This window comes from Mastomys coucha, unplaced genomic scaffold (assembly GCF_008632895.1).
Source record: "Mastomys coucha isolate ucsf_1 unplaced genomic scaffold, UCSF_Mcou_1 pScaffold16, whole genome shotgun sequence".
Taxonomy (NCBI): Eukaryota; Metazoa; Chordata; class Mammalia; order Rodentia; family Muridae; genus Mastomys; species Mastomys coucha.
In genome coordinates this window covers 10,667,908-10,686,355 of record NW_022196898.1, presented here as the reverse complement: position 1 = coordinate 10,686,355, position 18,448 = coordinate 10,667,908, and the positions used below count along the sequence as shown (strand labels likewise).

The 18,448-nt window shown below is 37.0% G+C and overlaps 1 protein-coding gene and 1 pseudogene across 3 annotated transcripts in view; one reads left to right on the top strand and one right to left on the bottom strand.

Annotated features, from left to right (window-relative positions):
- Mbnl1 (muscleblind like splicing regulator 1) overlaps positions 1-17,755 on the bottom strand; it is a 169,881-nt gene extending 152,126 nt beyond the window's left edge. Inside the window, exons 1-2 of one of the 3 annotated variants that reach the window (XM_031373970.1) lie at positions 17,706-17,755; positions 17,414-17,536 (exon numbers count right to left, since the gene is read on the bottom strand). The gene's annotated coding sequence lies outside the window, so the exon portion shown is untranslated. Of the gene's footprint in view, positions 1-17,413; positions 17,537-17,705 lie in introns of those variants that run through there. The other 2 variants (XM_031373942.1, XM_031373964.1) reach the window with 2 other exon arrangements.
- The window catches only part of LOC116094276, a 145,420-nt pseudogene that overhangs the window by 561 nt on the left and 126,411 nt on the right, over positions 1-18,448 (top strand).

Genomic DNA, 18,448 nt, shown 5'->3' with positions numbered 1-18,448 from the left:
AAAAAAACAAACTATTTAATATGGTCTTTTCATAAATAAAACACTCAAAATTAACCATGAAACAAGTAGCAGAGGGTCTAAAGTAGATGTTTTATCTGTTTTTGCTTATATTACAGAATTATAAGCAATGTTGTGAAACACTTTCTATTATGTTAACATGATGTGGGGTTACTTAATACAGAATTTTCTGGCGATTCTTTTTAAAGGAGTAGTTTGTTGGTCTTATCACTAAACATGTTAAGGTATATATAATTTAGTTCTTTCATATACTCTAAACATGTATATTATTAATAATGTTCAGTGTAGAAAGTCTCTGATTATTTTCTATGAAGGATATGGCCACCACCTTATTAATTCTTAAAGATGACACTCTTATAAATATGATAAACAGATGGGTTGGTTTCTATTTCATCTCCAAAATATATTCTGAGTTTCTTCTCATGCTTGGTGATTCTTTCTTTTGATTTTTGTAATATTCTGTATTTCTCTCATTGTGTTCTCTCTCTCTCTCTCTCTCTCTCTCTCTCTCTCTCTCTCTCTCTCTCTCTCTCTCTCTTTCTCTTTCTCTCTCTCTCTTTCTCCTTCTCTCTCTCTCCCACCTACCCCTCTCTCTGTCTTCCTCAAGGAGTTCTTTTAGTCTGAAGGTGGGGTTAGATTTGGTAAGAATACTGATTGGAAAGCGTGTAGCAAATGAAGCAATTCAGTTAGGTTTAATAGGCCTTACATGTTTATCATGTAACATGTAAGCAGGTGGCAAGGAGGACTGAGCTCAACAAGGCCTTGGTATTCATGGCCATGTAACAAGTGGCCATTTAGCGGTGGTAAAATTATCCAACAATTATTAACAGCTTCATGGCAGAGGGGGAAAATATCAGAGAAATGTCAGGAAGGACCAAGAGACAGACACGTGATTCAATGAGATGCATATACTTACCACTCAGCACACAGCAATAGGAAGGGAAAGTTTGGTTGTCAGAGTAATCATATTGTCCTATGAAAACCTATTTGTCCTGCTTGTTTCCCAGAGGCTGTGCTGACAAACAGCAGGGCCCTAGCATTGCCTCAGTGAGTCTCATGAGGCCTTGCAACTTAACTCTCCTAGCTTTCTTAAACCTATAGTAACAAATCTTCACTAGGTGAAAGGAGATTATCTCCTTAAAGTCATTTGCACCTAGGTGAGAACAGAGCATTTACCTCCACAAAGGACAACTTGTTAACCCTAATGAACTGCTAATTGGAATAGCTGTGAGCACCCAGGGGAAGGATACCACCTCCTGTCCTCTGCAAGTTCCTCAGCACACTCCCTGTCCTTTCTACTTCCCTCCTGAAACAAAGGAAGAATAGAAGCTGCTGTATCCTTAGACACTCTGACATGACCTTGAACCTCACAGAAGTACCCAGAGTGCTGTTAGAAATTAGGGGGCTGAAATTAGGCCAGTCACTATCAACATTTTGGAACAATAGACAAAAACCAACACCAACAGGATCATTTTCTGGGAGTAGACCGAGCATAGAGCTATCCTAAAACCCCCGTAGATGGTTCCAGTGTGCAGCTTACTACTGCTGAGCTAGTACTCAGAAATGGATGTCACTTGGGATCAGAAGCAATCCATTTAGTCTGCTCAATTTCTGCTTGGGATGGGTAAAATTTCATTGGCTAAATAGAAACAGTAGAATCTGCAGGAAAAAAATAGTTATGTGTGAGCAAACTGGTGTTCAAATGCTTCTAGAAATTGGGGGGTTAGCATAGTTGTGGAGAGCAGCATTGGTGAAGGAAGAATACATTAAGTCACACACTTGGCAGCAGTGCTTCTCAGGCAACTAAAGCAGGTTGACTCCCTTAGGTATGCACTAGTGGTCAGTGGTCAGCAGGTGTTAAAGTAGGCAAGCTATTGAGATCACATAGAAGACAGTGCCACAGCTTTTTAAATGCGTGGGTTGCTGCTGCTTTGAATTCCATGCCTTATATCTGCTACAGAAACATATTACAAAAATCCTTCAGAAGTGACATCAGAGGGTCAGAGAAAATAAGTGTGTTCTGGCACTTCCCTTGTGTGTACTCAAATACAAAGTATCCAAATCCGATTTTGTATATTCTACTACCTTATATAAATTTAGTTAACACACTTCCACATGTAAGTCATATACATAAATTAACAAGAAGTGCCTTGCTTGATTTTCATTGGAAGATTCTGTTTCAAGTCTTAATGTACAGTGTAATGCTGTGAGTTTACCCTCCATCAAGATGGACCAGCAACTGTAGCTGGATGGGCCCAAATACCCATGCATCCGAAAATGCCATCAGCAGTGCAGAGCTGCAATAGACTAATCCTCCAGCTTCCCAGTACCACACATCCTCTGACAAGGAAGAACATTCTTTTCCCTTTTCATACCTTCCAGTTCTTAGCTTCCAGGACACCAGATAATGCTGTGCTTTCATGCTAAACATTATTGTTATCAATTTTCCTTTCTGGGCTACAAGAAGTTGTAGAATGACTGGCATCATCCCAGCTTCCCCTAGGGTGAACAAGAGAAGACGCTACACAATTTGAAAGGTGCAGTGTAGCAATGGCAATGGTTTTGAAGTAATAAGTTATGACCACTTACATATGCTGATATGGGAAAGAAATGTGTAAGACTATTGAGTCTAATCAGACACTTATCTCTATGAGAGTAAACATTCAACTTTGTGTGTGTGTGTGTGTGTGTGTGTGTGTGTGTGTGCCTGACTACATATGTGTGTACTCATGCATGTGCAGGAGCTCTCACAGAGGAGGTGGAATTCCTTGAATTGGAGTTACAGGTATTTGTGAGCTGCTGTGTGAGCACTGGGAACCAAAGGGGTTCTTTAAACAAGAGCAGAAAGCATTCAGTCACTGAGTCATTACTCCTTCCTCATTTATTTTTATTATTGTTATTGTTATTATTATTTACATTCCTTTTTACCATCAGATTCAAGTGTTCAGGCTTATAGACATATGAATCACCAAGTCCTCTTCTTTTCTAAGGGCAGAATTCTATTACTAGTAGCATGAAATTGTTGGGAGCCGTGAATCTTGAGAGGCATTCGCCATGGCAAGATGGCGCCTACTTCCGCTGTTAACTCCTAGTGGTCAACTGTTTGCGCATGTGCGTAGACAACTATTGGCGCATGTGTGTAGAGTGAAAGGACGCCATGTCACAGCCCATTCCGGGGCGTTACGTAGGGTAATGAGCGAACAGCCAATCATGAGCAGACACACCACGCTGTGGGCAGATACATGCACTGTGGTGTATATAAGCAGTGCGGATTTTGGGTTCGACCCTTTTTTCACCATGGATAGAGACAATAAAACAGTTGCTGCAGAAGGAACCTAGAGTGTCCGCGTGTCTTCTTCCCGGCGAGAGGACCACGCGGGCTACATGAAATAATGACTTTGTTTACCTAAGCAAGAGAGAGTCCTTCAGGGCAAGGTTATCTGTGCCTGATTATTATTACTACTGCACCCTGGTCCTTGCTGTCGTTTGTGGTGTTGCTTTCATTCATTTTGTGGAATGAATCTTTCAAAGCAGTGACATTAACAGACAAATATTGCTCTCCTTAATATTTTCAAGACATGTAACATGCGAGCTTTTGAAATGATGGTTGAAAAAAAAAACCCTGAAAATCCAGTTGTATTATCTTTTGTTTTTGTCATAGATAAAAGTGCTTTTGAAAAACTGTTTGCCCTTGATGTAGTTACCATTTATCTGTTCCTGGATATAAGCTAATATGTGCTTATTTCAAATAATATATCAAGTGCCTATAATAGAAGTGTATTGAATCTTTTCAAGGCAGTACTGTAGAGATATTTATGCATGATTATTCTCAACTAGTCTATAACTACCACCCACAAGCTTACTCCCATGTAGAGTGCAACTTCCTTCCACAGCTTCAAACACCCACACTCAAGAAAAAAAAAAAACCACTTCCCTGCATGTCATTCATTCTTTACAATTAAATAAAGTAAAAGCTAACTTTATGAAAGAGGCTGGACACACTGCTCATCTCTTTTCATGGACTGTAGCTTCCTAAAGATAATTTAAACTAGAAACTTAGTCAGGACGCCCTCTCCCCTTGGGAGATCTTTTGTAGTCTGTTGATCCTTGCAAAGTTCTGGGAAATCTGTATGCTAGAAATGCAAAGTAATTTCAGGGTCCCCAAATACCAGGATCTCCATGAAGTTAATGGAAGATTCGTTTTGCTAGGTTAGTCTTGAGCATGTTGAGATAAAGGGCACCTTGGGCCTGACATCCTACTCATACATGGATAATAGCCTAAAGAATTATGAAACAGAAGCACAAATGTACTTGTGACATAACCAGAATTGTCCTCACTGAGAAAAAAGTAGCCAAAGACATCATTGTGTCTAAATAAACTGGTGACGCAGGCAGAAAACTCTTTGAGCTTGTAGCAACAGGTGTACACATGTTGAATATAGCACCTGAGCCATTTCCCACTGGTAAGAGGCATTGGCTGGGACTTGTTTTGGGGCTGCCTCCTAGCCTGTTCATTTAGTCTTTGGCCTCGACTGGCAGCAGGGCATAATGATACCCCTCCTCCAACCTGGTGGATCTTGACCTGCCTGTGAATGCAGCAACAGTTTTGAAAGAATCAGATCAAGAAAGAGTGATTTGTTATTTAAGGAAGTACTGTCCCTCCAAGGGTATTGGTTCCTGCACAATAAAGAGGCATGGGAACCAAATAATCCCTTAAGCTGCAGTTCCCAGTGAAGGTTTTACACCTCTACTTCATGAAACTATGACCAGAAATTATTTTGTCCTTTGGTATATTATGCTTACTATTGTTACCTGTGTATACTAAGTGCTTGTGCCACAGGAATGATAGACTCACAACAGAAAGAAGTTACCTATGAAAGATATTCTTCTATTTACATGGTGAGTTACTAATGAGGAGGAGGAGCAAAGCTATCCAAGGCAGGTGACAAGGCCTGTTGGCTTCAAGGAAGGCATCCTTTGGAGAAACACCTGAAAGACACTAATCAGCCTGAGCTAACTTTTCAGGCCTCTGGCCATGTGCTCCTCCCACATTCTCTTCCTAGAATCTAGTTCACTTCAACACACGTATGCTACTCTTTTTATTCAACTGATTTATTTTCAAATCGACAAAGTTATATGCATTCATCACACAGGACACGTCTCTTGAATTACACATTGTAGAAATGTAACAACTAGCTTGTTGACAGATGTTTGGCCTTCCATAGTTAGCATGCCTTTGTATGTGATGAGTATATTTTAATGTCAATTCTCTTAGAAATGAAGTACCACCTCACTCTGGTTAGAATGGCTATTACCAAAAACAAAACATAAGGGTTTTTGTTAAGGTTGTGAAGATAAAGAAATCCTTTGCACTGCTGGTAAGAATGGGAATTAGCATGCATACAAAACTGAAAATGAAGTTTATATATGATCCAGCAACCTCATTATCTCTTCTACATGCAAATAAAACAAATCAGTATTTTGAAGAAACATAACACTGTTAGGTTCATTGCTGCACAATTAAAATAGTTGTTATGCAATTGACCTGAGATTTGTCAACAGATACATAAATGAAAAAAGTACATTCCACTCTGACTGCAGAAAATCCAATGTTCTCAAACTCTCATGCTTCTGAACTGTTCTGCCCTAGCCAGAAGCAGCCTAAGCATCATCATAATCTCTCTATGAGTTTATTCTCCCACACACATGCACTGAGGATCGCATTTCATTTTATATTAGGCAAAAACATCGCAGTATGGTAAATCATCCAGACCCAGAGAGTTATAGTCGGATTAAATGCATTGATCTGTTAGCTAGGAAGCCCTTCACGTCTCTGTAGAACCAGTGCAACAAAAGTTTGTTCTGTTTTACATTTTTATTTAGTGGGGAGGCAGAGGTCTTTGAAGCTGAGTTTATAATCCTACACTGTGCTTGTCTGTCTGCCTAGAGAAAGCAAAGAGTGTAACTCCCTAGTTCAGCCATGGTCAATCTTCTAGCACATACTTTTGTCCAAGACCAGCTAGTAAAATTTTATTGCCAGGTTTTGACTTAAGCCAGGAATAGAAAGATTCATATTTCATAACGTTAACTTTTAGAGTATGAGAGGAAGACAGTGTTTGTGTGTGTGTGTGTGTGTGTGTGTCTATGTGTACATGCTCCTGTGATGTGGACACATGTGTGGATATGTAGACATAGTTTCATGTGCATGTCTATGGGAGCCAGAGATCCACCTCAGAGTCCTTCTTCAGGCATCCTCCACCTTTTTGTTTTGTTGTATTTTTCTTTTTTTACACAAGGTCTACTGCTGACCCGGAATTTGCCAGTAGGCTAGACTGGCTTTCCAGTGAGGCCCCGACAATCCTCCTGTTTCTGTCAGACCAGTGCTGGGATTAGAGGTGTGGGCCACTATACCTGGCTCTGGGACTCCAGCTCAGATCCAGCTTGCACAGCAAGTACTTCAACCACTAAGGCACCTGAGCATTTGTTCTGTGCTCCCTTGCTGACTGACACTGGGACTGCTAAGCCAACTAAAAGCATCCTTTTCAATAATGTATTTATTAGTTCCTCAGAAGCTCACATCCCTGAACCCATGGACCTCAGATGTTCTGCCCAACTAAAGATGACTTAAAGGCAACCATTTAGATTATTTACATCTCTTGGAATAATTTTAACAGTCAGAGGAAATTCATAATCACTACTTTATGAAAAAAGCTTGCTGGTACTCCTGGGGTTCAACAGTCACTGATGCTCTGGAAGGAACAAATAAGGGCACCTCAGAGAGATTGTCTCTGCAGGCTGGAAAATAGCCTTTTCTACTTCATTTGCATACAGAAATTAAGGTTCATGATGGCTGTCACTGGATACTGGTATACATATGTTCAAATGGCTAAGGCAATACTCAATTACCCCTTTAACAGTTTCTTCTCAAAAATGTTAATCTAATAAATTTAAATAATTTTGGAAGCCTTTACACTTTTTATCAAACTTGACCTATTACAGAAATGAAAGGGCAAAAATGTGTAGTTAACCTCTGAAGGTAAGCCTGTCTTATCTTCAATTCATCTAATATAATAATTTATCTCCAAGGAAACTTCTGACCTGGATAGTAATTGCCTCTGCTTTTCACACAGCAGTGTTCTCTGCCCTATGTTAATCAGAGATAATGGATCTCTCTGTGCATTTCTGCCCCCAGATCACACGTGCATATCATTGCCAATGTTTCCTCACAGTGCACAACTTTGTCTCTTGGCCTCTAAACTACATGACCCAACCATTTCTGAATATCAGTTCAAGACCCTTCTTTCCCGTGACACACTGAATCATAAACCGCATTCTGCATTCTGCATTCTGATATGTCAAATTCTGATATGAGTCTTGCCCTGGGTCTACCAGTGACCCATCTTTGACTTTGTCATTGCCTTAAATATCATCCCTTTAAAGAAGCAATCTTGAGAAACCATACAAGAGAAAAGCCCTTATTGTTTGTCTCTGTTATATAATTGCTGAGTGGCCAGGACATAGTGAGCATCATAAGGACCTTCTGAAAAGGGCTTCACTTACTGTTCTATCCAGTGCTTCTCCTGTGTAGACTGTGGGCACCTTGAGGGTGAAAACTTGGTCTACATCATCCCTACCTCTCTGGCTTTAGAACCCTGCCCAAGCCATAGGCTTTAGTACACAAGCACATGGAGACTCTCACTTCAAAATGGTAAGTAAGGCTTCTTACTAGATTTAAAGTCTTCACATACAGCAGTTGGAGTCAAATCCCAACTCTCTGGGTAGGAGAATACAGTGTGTGAAAATGACTCCACATGGCTCCCTATCGAAGTCACGGAATTCTGGAGTTGCTTCTCACTTCTTTGAATATTCTCTGAATTTTCCTGATCTTGTCTTAACTGATCACCTTATCTAGATGCGCACTTTTTTGCATCTCATTAAATGATGCCAGAAATTGTCCTTGTGATTAGAATATAATTATATTATAAAGAGTGTCATTCTCCAGAAAGCCTTCAGTGTGCCAATGCTGCAGTCTGTGCACTGTGCTCACTTATTTAGAGTTTTTCTAAGTCAGAACTGCACCATCAATGTGAGCAGCCTTGCCTGCATCCAAGCCATAAGTTGGACTGCTTTCCTTATCAAACACTAAGCAGTACAGGTAGATCCAGATTGGAGATAAACACACCATGATCATGTTTTGTGACTTTATCCACCTTTCCACTTTCTGAATTTGTATGTTTTTTTCTTATTTATGAAAAATGTGAGGAATCTAATTTTACAGAATTTTTGAGGCTACTAAAGCACCTGAAAAATAATGGCACAAAAAGAAAATGTTAAATACGTCATCATTGCCATCATCATCTCATCAACATTTTGGGTCTGGTAATCTTAAGAGCCAAGGCATGTGTGTATGTCTTTCTATTTTATATTCTGAATACAGTCAAGTCAGTTTCCCTAGAGTAGCTCTGTGATTTTTTTTTTTTTTTTTTTTTTTTTTTTTTTTTTGGTGTTTTGTTTTTCGAGACAGGGTTTCTCTGTATAGGCCTGGATGTCCTGGAACTCACTCTGTAGACCAAACTGGCCTCAAACTCAGAAATCTGCCTGCCTCTGCCTCCCAAGTGCTGGGATTAAAGGCGTGTACCACCACTGCCTGGTTCCTAGAATAGTTCTATAATCAATCTCAAGATCAAAACTAGACCCAGGAAGTATTACTAAACAGCATGCTTGGTCAGGAAAGTGGTCTGACAGAGATAGACTTAAGGACAACTATGACCTCTAACTGTCAAAGAATTTCTTTGTGAATTTCTAAGTGTCATGTGAATTTCTTGGTGGTAGGATGGAGGAATGAATTGAAGATAGTGGGAGAAGCAACACAAAGTATTACTCCCTCTTGCAGGATTCTGAAATGCTAGTGGCAGACACTATTGAACTTATCTGGTTTTAGTCAGTGGAAAAAAAGCCAATACAGGATGACTGAGAGAGAGAAGGGAGAAGAAGAAAAAAAAAGAACATCTTGGTCTACTTACTGTCTCCTGGGACCACAGTTTGGTTTCAGTTCCTTTGACTTAACAAGAACAGTTTCTCCACCTGACAACTGCCTAGAGTACAGTCATAACCAAGGCCTCTCTCAGGCAGCCATGAGACCCAGCTATTTTTATTTTGTGTATTAGATTTGTATATGTAGCTCAGAGTTGGTGAGATGTTGAACTTGGCCACCATTTACTTATTGAGCATGATTTATGTACTATTCAATGTACTAAAAATAAGGGGCACAGCATAAACAACCAAGGAGCTTGCAGTCTGTTAAAAAGAACATACAGGAAAGAGTAGAATTTTAAAAATAGGTGAAAATCAGCCATGGTGGTCCATTCTTTAATCTCAGCACTCAAGAGGCTGAGGCAAGTGGATCTCTGAATTTGAGCCCAACCTGGTCTACATAGAGAGTTGCAGTCTGACAGTCCTATACAATGAGAATCTGTCTGAAAAGCAAAATCAAAAACAAAAATTAAAAATAATATGTGCCATTAAGAATAGTAAGGAGGAAGGAAGTACATAAGTGAGGGAGAGACAGAGGGAGGGAGGCAGGGAAGAGGGGAGGAGTGAGGGAAGAGATGGAGGGAGGAAGGAAGATTCCACTGACATGCACACACTGCAACTATATTTATTTCCAGTACTTGGGCAGCTGAGGTAGGAGTAGCATCAGTGGTATGCCAGTCTGAGCTTCATATTATGACCCAGTATTGAAGAAACAACAAAAAATGAAAATAGAAAAAAATGGTAGAGAGCTCCTAGGCAGTCTACTGCAATTAAATATGTAGATAGTAATGAGGAGAGACGGTGCCTAGGGAGATGTTGAGCTGAGATATGAATAAACTATTGAGTCATGGTGTATGGGAAGAGCATGCTAGAGAAAGAGAAATGAATATGAGGGGAAAATAAGGAGAAAACCTGGGTCAGTAATGAGCTTGGAACACGTTGTGGTAAAAATGAAGACTAGGAGAGTACGTTTGAGAAAGGACAGGCATGTAGAGATCAAGGCACAGCCATATCTAGGATTTTGGATCTCTTCCTAATTAAAATGGAAAACATTTAGAGAATTTCTGAGCAGATAGTAATATGGTTTAATTTGTAAATGCTGGGAGGCACACAAGAATGAGTTTCTTAGAAGGTTAAAAAGAGCAAAGACCACTGTGTGGTATACTTTCCACAGAGTGTGGAAGGAGAAACCTTCCAGACTTGCTTTGGACCTTGATCGTAATCTTGTTGATAGGTGGAAAACAGCTGAGGGAAGGGCATCCATCAACTGAGTAACTGGGTAAGGGTACTGATTAGTGATCATTACGGTGGACGAGTCAGAGAGGTGTGGGAGAGGAGGGAAGGTTTCATCTAGGAGGATGTTGGAATTTTGACGTATGTTAATATCTGACTATACTAGCTAATAGTCATCCTGATACATGAATCTAGACATTGGTAGAGAGTTCAGGATGTATAATTTTTCTGTTATTTCTAATTAATAGAAAATTAAAGAAAGAAATGAGCATTGAACAAACAAACAGGCAAGCAACATAACCTGAGCTTGGGAAGATCAGAAGATCGAGGCTAGATGTTTGAAGAGGAGAAGCAAGTCACTTACTTAAGATGCAGTTAGTAAGTGAAAGGGCAGAAATTGAAAATGTATTTTGTCTTCCTAACACAATAATTAGGGTATATTTGTAGTTGCAAATTTGTGAGTAGATTATAGGGAAATTTTAGTAAAGGGATGTTCTAGTATTACATATAAGATGACAGATTTTTCACTGCACATAGGATGTACAGATTCATGGTTTCTATTTTTCTTCCTTATAGAATATTTTTTTCTGTAAATATGATTCCATATACACATTCAACTAAAAAAAACTGTGGAATGAGAAATCTATAAAGTATGGTTACAAATATTCAACTTACATTCTGCAGTTTTTATTCTTTGCAATATCAAAATAATAATTTGAACTAAGATAAAATGTAAATTTATTTAACTTGAAATGAATTATAAAATTCAACATATAACTTAAGCAGGTGTCTCTGAATTATATCCACAACATTTAAGTCAGGATGTATTGAATTACTACTAGAACTGGCTGTAGTGAGTTTTTCTGTATCGTTTGAAAACAAAGAGAACAATTAAAACAAATTAATGAAGCCCAAAATAAAATTAAACCAAGAAGAATATAATTGTTAAAAATTCTAAACCTAGAATGGAACTGAAGCAAACTTAATTAATAGTATACTCACGCTGCTTGGGAAGGAAACAGAAGGTAGGAAGGAAACAATGAGCCAAGTAATTTGTAAACAATTATTTGGTGATATTTGGAAGGATGACAAACCATTGCACAGAATCCTAAGGCTCTCTTCTCTGGAGAAATTCTGATGTTATTTTAGCTGTACTGTATGGAATTGAGTCAGTATACAAGCATGTCAAAGTTGTCAGGCTACAGGGAACTCATCATGGGAGAGAATCAAACATGGAAAGGGAAGAGTAAGAAAAAATGCCTCTGAAGATAGTTTACCTAAAGATAATCAGAATGAGTTCAGAACACCAGAAAGTATAGAAATATATGCATGATTATAGATGTTTTCACATATGTATGTTGATATAAACATATATACTTACATGTTTGTGTTTGTGCATGGGCATATATATTACAATATTCTGTTGAAAGGGTCATGAAACAAAATATATGAGTGGCAGGGACCATATTTTTAGCTCCGCCAACCAAAGACATGGCAAAAGATTCTTGAGATACAACTGAATGGATGTTGTGACAGCTTAGGATATCTTTTTGCTCAAAAAATAAGAAAAAAGATCACTAATATGGTTGGTTACTACCATAAGGACATTAAACACACACACACAAAAAAAAAAAAAACAGAAAAAATGAGACCATTTGACCATTTTTCAAGCAGGTGTCTCTGAATTATATCCACAACATTTAAGTCAGGATGTCAAATGGTCAAATGTGTATCATCTGTCAACAAATAATCATGGAAACAAGCAATTACAAGTCACAAAAAAAAGCTTCTCTGAGCCCAGCAACATAGATTGAGACATAAATAAACCAGTGTGGAAGAAAATATTCTTTGGCCTGCAATAGCTTGGAAACAACATGTGCACATGAGGGAAGTATCACAGTTGAAAGATGCTGGTTTTGCAAGATAAAACACATGTTATACTTCACAGTAAAGATTACATTAGACCAGAATATCAGTATTACATCCAAGACAATTTGTTGTTGTTGTTGGGAAGTTGTTACTATATAATGGGAAATTGCAGGCAACACCTCAAAAAGACAATAAAACTGATATTGCTGGTGCAAGACAGGTGAGTGTAAGAGCCTTTCCACATGGTAGCAGGCAACGAAGCAACACTTTAGCAAGACGGCTGCAAAAAATGTCTGACCACCCCAAAAAGGAGGCAAGCCAAAAAATAATGTGTGACCACACCAAATAGGTGGTGAGTCAAAAAATGTCTGACCACCCTAAACAGGAGGCCTGACAAAAACAAACAAACAAAAACCCCAAAACCAAAACAAACAAAGCAAACAAACAGAAACACCAAACAGAAGCATGCTAGCAAAATTAAGCATGGTCACAATTATGTTCACTTTTTAAAAAGCTATTGGAAGAGATACATTCGCCATAAGAAATAGTAAGTATTTGAAATATATATGTTTACTCTGATTTGAATATTATACAATTTATTCATGTACCGACACACTAAATGCAAATTGTATACATCGGTTAACTATATATTTAAGTTTTATGAAAAATTTAAAAGGAAAAGAAAAAGTGTTGGTGAAAAGATCACATGCTTGAAATCCTTCAGTTTTACCAAAGGTAATGGCATAAAAATATTCCAAACTAAACGGAGTGAGAAGGCTGTGACTGTCAGTTGCCATTGTAGTATCTGTGAAAACTGCCAACAAAATAGGTCTTGATTGCTTTAACAGTAAAATAAAATAAATGCGTGGAGAAATACATATGCTAATTATCTGGAATTACCCATTACAAGTATACACACGATTCAAAACAATATATTATGCACAGTAAATATATGCGATTTTATTTGCCAATTAAAAATAAAAAAAGAGAAGTATCAACTAAATGTGATTATCAACTCTAGATTGAACTGGTTACTGGAGGGATAACGCTATAAAGGATATCATTAAACAACAAAACTGAAATAAGGACAGAGATTCCATAAAAATGGACTATCAGTAAAGACTTATGGAGTAGATCATTGTATCTATCTGCTGGTGTACTTACAATTGCACATGGAAGGAAAGGGCCTTGTGCTCAAAAGGTCAAAACAAAATAAGTACAGAGAAAAAGAGAGATGGCAGATTGACTCTGAACGATGGGGGATTAACTCTGAAAGATGGGGGATGAATAAGATACACAGATACCTTTTAAAGTAGCTCGTGACACTTTGGGGCTTGAAGATATATATATATATTTTAATTTTATTTTATCATTTTCCAAGGAAAGGTCTCACTTTGTATCCAGATATGACCCTGAACTCAATACATATCCAGGCCAGCCTCAAACCAAAACAAAATCATAATAATTCTCTCGCTTCAGCCTGCTTCATACTGGGATTGCAGGTGTGAATCACTCTACTCAAATTATAACTTTGAAAATTAGTAAAAGTTGTGGGTGAGTATTTGAAAAAGATAAATTTTCTGTTCTTGGTAGCATTATCACAGAGAGTGCTTTGTTGCTTTTCTCATTCAGATCTTTCTGCCATGAAAGGAAAGGATGAATTACTTGCTTAAAATTATTTTCTTGTGTAAAGGCAAATGGAATGAAAAAAGTGTGCTGATGAATTTTTATACTATTTATTCAGAATCAGAAGAAGCTGTAACGATGTTTTCGTGGACCACATGACAGCACTTGTTTCCAGGGTGAAAAGGAGTTTTGAGGATGTGGTAACAACAGAATAAAGCACAAATGAAGACTCCCAGTCAGCTACCCACAGCAACAGGCTAACTTCATTCTCACCTGTTTTTTTCAATTCTGAAATTAAGTATTAACTATAATGTCATTTTCCCTTAAATTTGGAATTAAAAATAAAAAGTATTTGTTGCAATAATATTAAAAGTAAAACTATATAAAATAAAAAATTAAAACCATTTTTCAGTTCATGTTTACAATGATGGAAAGAAAACAGAAAGGAATACAGACAGCAACAAATCTAAGAACTAAGGTTTAGCTCATGCAAAATACTAAACACAAACAAACAAACAAAACCAATAATAAAACTAAATAAAAACTAAACAGCATCAATGCCAGACTACTGAAAGAAATGTAACAGTCATTCCCAAAAGAAAATTTACATTTTAAAGATGTGAAAGCCAGGAAATAATACTTTTAACTGTTTCCCTACAACTCAGATGTATAAATTGGAACTGTGTGTCATTAACATTGAAAAGATAGATAGATTCTGTAACAGAGTAGGCTTTCTTATATCTTTATTTTTACACAAATAATTTCATAAATTGATATTTACATTCTTCCTTTGCACCTACTTGCACTCTGCATTTTTTGTACATAAAATTACTTTCTCATTTGTTCAGGACAATATATATTAAATTAAAATATGCTACATTTGGCACTTGCTTTTAAGTTACATTAAGAAAACGTGAAAATATCCAAGGTATAGAACATACATTTGGCTTTGCAAAGCTAGAAGATTCAACTATTATAAAGGAAGATTTTCATTTCGTTCAGTTTGTATACATTTCATATTCTACCAGACAACTAAATTTCTTCTTCTAGAACATGGAATAGTGGTTGAATAAAGGAAAAACAAAATAAGAAAGAGAAAATAAATAAATAAGGAAAAAAGAAAGAAAGAAGGAAAGAAAAAAGAAAGAAAGAAAGAAAGAACGAAAGGAAGGAAGAGAGAAAGAAAGGAAGAGAAAGAAAGAATGAAAGAAAGAGAGGGAGAAAGGAAGGAAGGGAAAAAGAAGAAAGGACAAAAGACATAATGTTCTGGTGTTCTTTTGGAAATTACTCATATATTAGTATTAATGTTTTCAAGTAAAATCATGTTTCACAGTGCACTTGGCTACTGGTCTGGGGGGGATAACATAGATGACAAGCAGGTCACTCTCTTTCATAGTGGACAATTTGGGGATGGCAGAGTGCGAGAGAGACACCTACTTGCTCTGAACTTAATCAGTATCTCTCCTCCAGGCTTCCATCATTTCACATATCCCTGATGTATCTCCCACGTGTTCTTGACAACCAGGGCTTGTTAAGATTTGTTCTAATGCAGATATGCATTTTCAACAATCATCCTCACAACTGTGTCAAGAAATGTAATCTGGCGAACCATAAATACATGTATGTATCAAAATTCAAAAATTTTTCCCCAGAAATATATAACGTATAATATTTTTTTCTAACTCCATTTCAAACATTTTTGGTTCATGCGCAGACTCTAAGTGCTCTGCTTAAATGAGTTTCTGAAGAAACACAACTCTAATATTGGGCAAATGTCCCTTGAACATTCACGTCTCCTGGAAACAACCAGTCAAGCACTCATATTTCCTGTCTGTAAATAGATTGTTTTCAAAGAAGAAATTCTAAACTTATTTTCCACAATCTAGAAGCAGGCTGCTAAATCAGACATAGTAATTCACATCAACAACAAATCTGCTCTGCCAAGAAGACAGCATGTTCTCTACAGCCTTGGCCTTCTTTTGCTGGCCTGAGTTACAGAGGTGATCAACTTACTCCATAATTTTCTTGTGGTTCTTATCCAATATGAATTGTGATGTCACATAGTACATAGCACATTCACAATAGTCAGTAGTTTATTATACCAAAATGTCTCATGATTAAAAGTATAGATGTTTAAAAATGTGGTTATTGATAAGGTTTATAATACAATTGTTGAATTAACATAACCAAGTTCAGAGAGAAGTATTGTTGAGCTAATATGTAATACTTAAAGATAAAGAGACACCATGTTATCGGACTCTAAGCTGCCAACTTACTCCACATTCTAGTGAGAAGGTCCAACTCGCATCATCAACTACTTTCCTGAATTTATAACATTAAACATTTGCTTTCCTGAACCATTATGAGAAAACAATGACTCTGGTCAGGGCCCAGTATGTGGAAATGATTTTGTGATTTTAAACTGTACCTAGGTACTAGGAAGGGCAATGGCTCTAGCAAGATATCACTGCTTATTAGCACTGTGAAAACAAGATCCAGTAAGAAATGAAATATTATCAAATCCCTTTTAAAAATAAAGTTAAATGTGCTCTCAAATATGCGAGTCTGGATGACTCTTTTAGCAAATCTTAAACAGTAAATGTGTGATGTGTGTCGTTTTTCATTGTTGACGTTTTATAAGTTTCCACTGGCAAACTATGCGGACCCCACGTGTGTAACTGAACAGTGCTCTTGAGTGCTCTTGTTCCTTCTAAAATTGTGTTTGTTAACTTCAGTGTGGTGTAATAATTTTAGAAAACTTAAAGAAGCCAAAGGCTGCTACAAGAAAGATTGTTAAGTTTCTGTATTTGAATATACAGCTAAATATGGCTAAAGTGGACTGGCAGCTTCTCGGGCTTGTACAAACCGGAAGACTGTTTTTGTAGGACTTACGCCATTTTAGAATTTGACTCAAGAAACAAGAGTAGTTTGATTCATAATTACTGATATGAATTATCTTCATTTTCTTTTTTACTCTATTAAGTTTTATAAATGCAAACTGCTCTTATAAGGAAAGTTAGATTTTCTTATTTAGATTTTCAGATCATGCACTTGATTTACATTTCAAATCATTTTTAAAAATTAAAGTACCATATTGTAATGAAATGAAACAATAATCCCAAATGCTACATGTTAAACAACATCATTTTATGACATGTTAAAAAATAGAATTTTTTAAAGGAAAAATGTTCAATAAATAAAGCATGAAAAGAATAGAGGGCTGTGAGAGGATTTAAGAATGTGAGAATTCAACTTGAGGGAGGAAAAAATAAACATTCAAATTTATCAATAATACAAAGACAAGAGTTAGCTGTGTGGCAGTTTACCTACAAATAAGGAAGACAGAACTTTATTTTGCAGCTAAAATAACTTTCAGATTAAAAAAAGCTTAATTTTTTTTTTTTTTTTTTTTGCAGCTTATCAAAAGCTTAAATGTGAGTGAGTTTAAAGCTTGGCAAATTGGTTAAACTTTTGTCATTTAAAAAATTTACTATTTACATGAGAGTAAATGTAAATTTACTATTTACACAGGCTAGTTTGTAATTTGGACAGCTTCCATATCATTATATTATTAACATCGCAATAGGAAAACAAATAATAAACTGAAAAGTAACAAAAGGCATGCCGTTCTTACCTCTGGGCCCCGTTTACAGCTGCCTGTCTGTCTGTTCCATTGCCAGTGAGCGACCAGCACCTCAGACAGTTCTGTTTCCTGCTAGACTCTCTTTACAAGTGGCAAATACCTAGGGGCTTTGCTCTGCAAAAGGATAGTTCACCAGAAGAGGAAGTTGCAAAATACCAGTCATTATGCTTTATAAATCCTACAAAGAAGACAAATGATTCGCAACGTCCTCATAATCATGGAGACTGAGCTATAATTTGTGCAGCTCTTCATATATAATTAATGCCTACACATATTTACTTACATTTAGAGAAGAACAGTTATTGACATGTAAACTCTGTCAAGCGGTGCTCACTTGTATAAGGAAATGGTTCCTTGTGCCTAAATGATACTTAGAGAAAAAAACACAACCAGAAAAAAAAATTCTGTTCTGTCAGAGACTGTAGAACTGACACATGGGACATAAAGTTGCTTCTATAAATCTAATTAAAGTTATTGGAGTATGACTTAGGTACACATCAGACTACTGGAGAAAGGAGAGGGGGAAGGGAGAGAAAGAGCGCTTAATAAGCCAGCACATTTTCTCAGAATTGGGGTAGTTGTTAAACTTCCTTTCTCATGGCAGTGGTCTGTTACATGTAGATAAAGCACTGCAAAAGTGAAACTGTACTTATCCACCATCTCTCACAACTTTAGCCACAAGACTGAAAAACAGGCCCAGATCTTCTATTGCTAAACATGTAGATGGTTAATTTTCTTACCAGTTAGAAGAGTAAATGGAAATATCTAAAGAAAGATGGCTGAAAAAAAAACCCATGTTTACAAATATTATGCAGAACTAATGAAAGCAAAAACTATAGACAATGTCAAATAAAAGTCCCTCTATGCAGATAATCATGCATATTTTACATATATATATACATATATATGCATATTTCTCTCAGGTTCAGTCTGACAGATAATGAAAGGCAATGGGTAGCCAACTGGTAGCACTTCCTCCCACCTTCACTTGCTTATTGGGGAAGAGAGGAGGTGGATTGCAAGAAT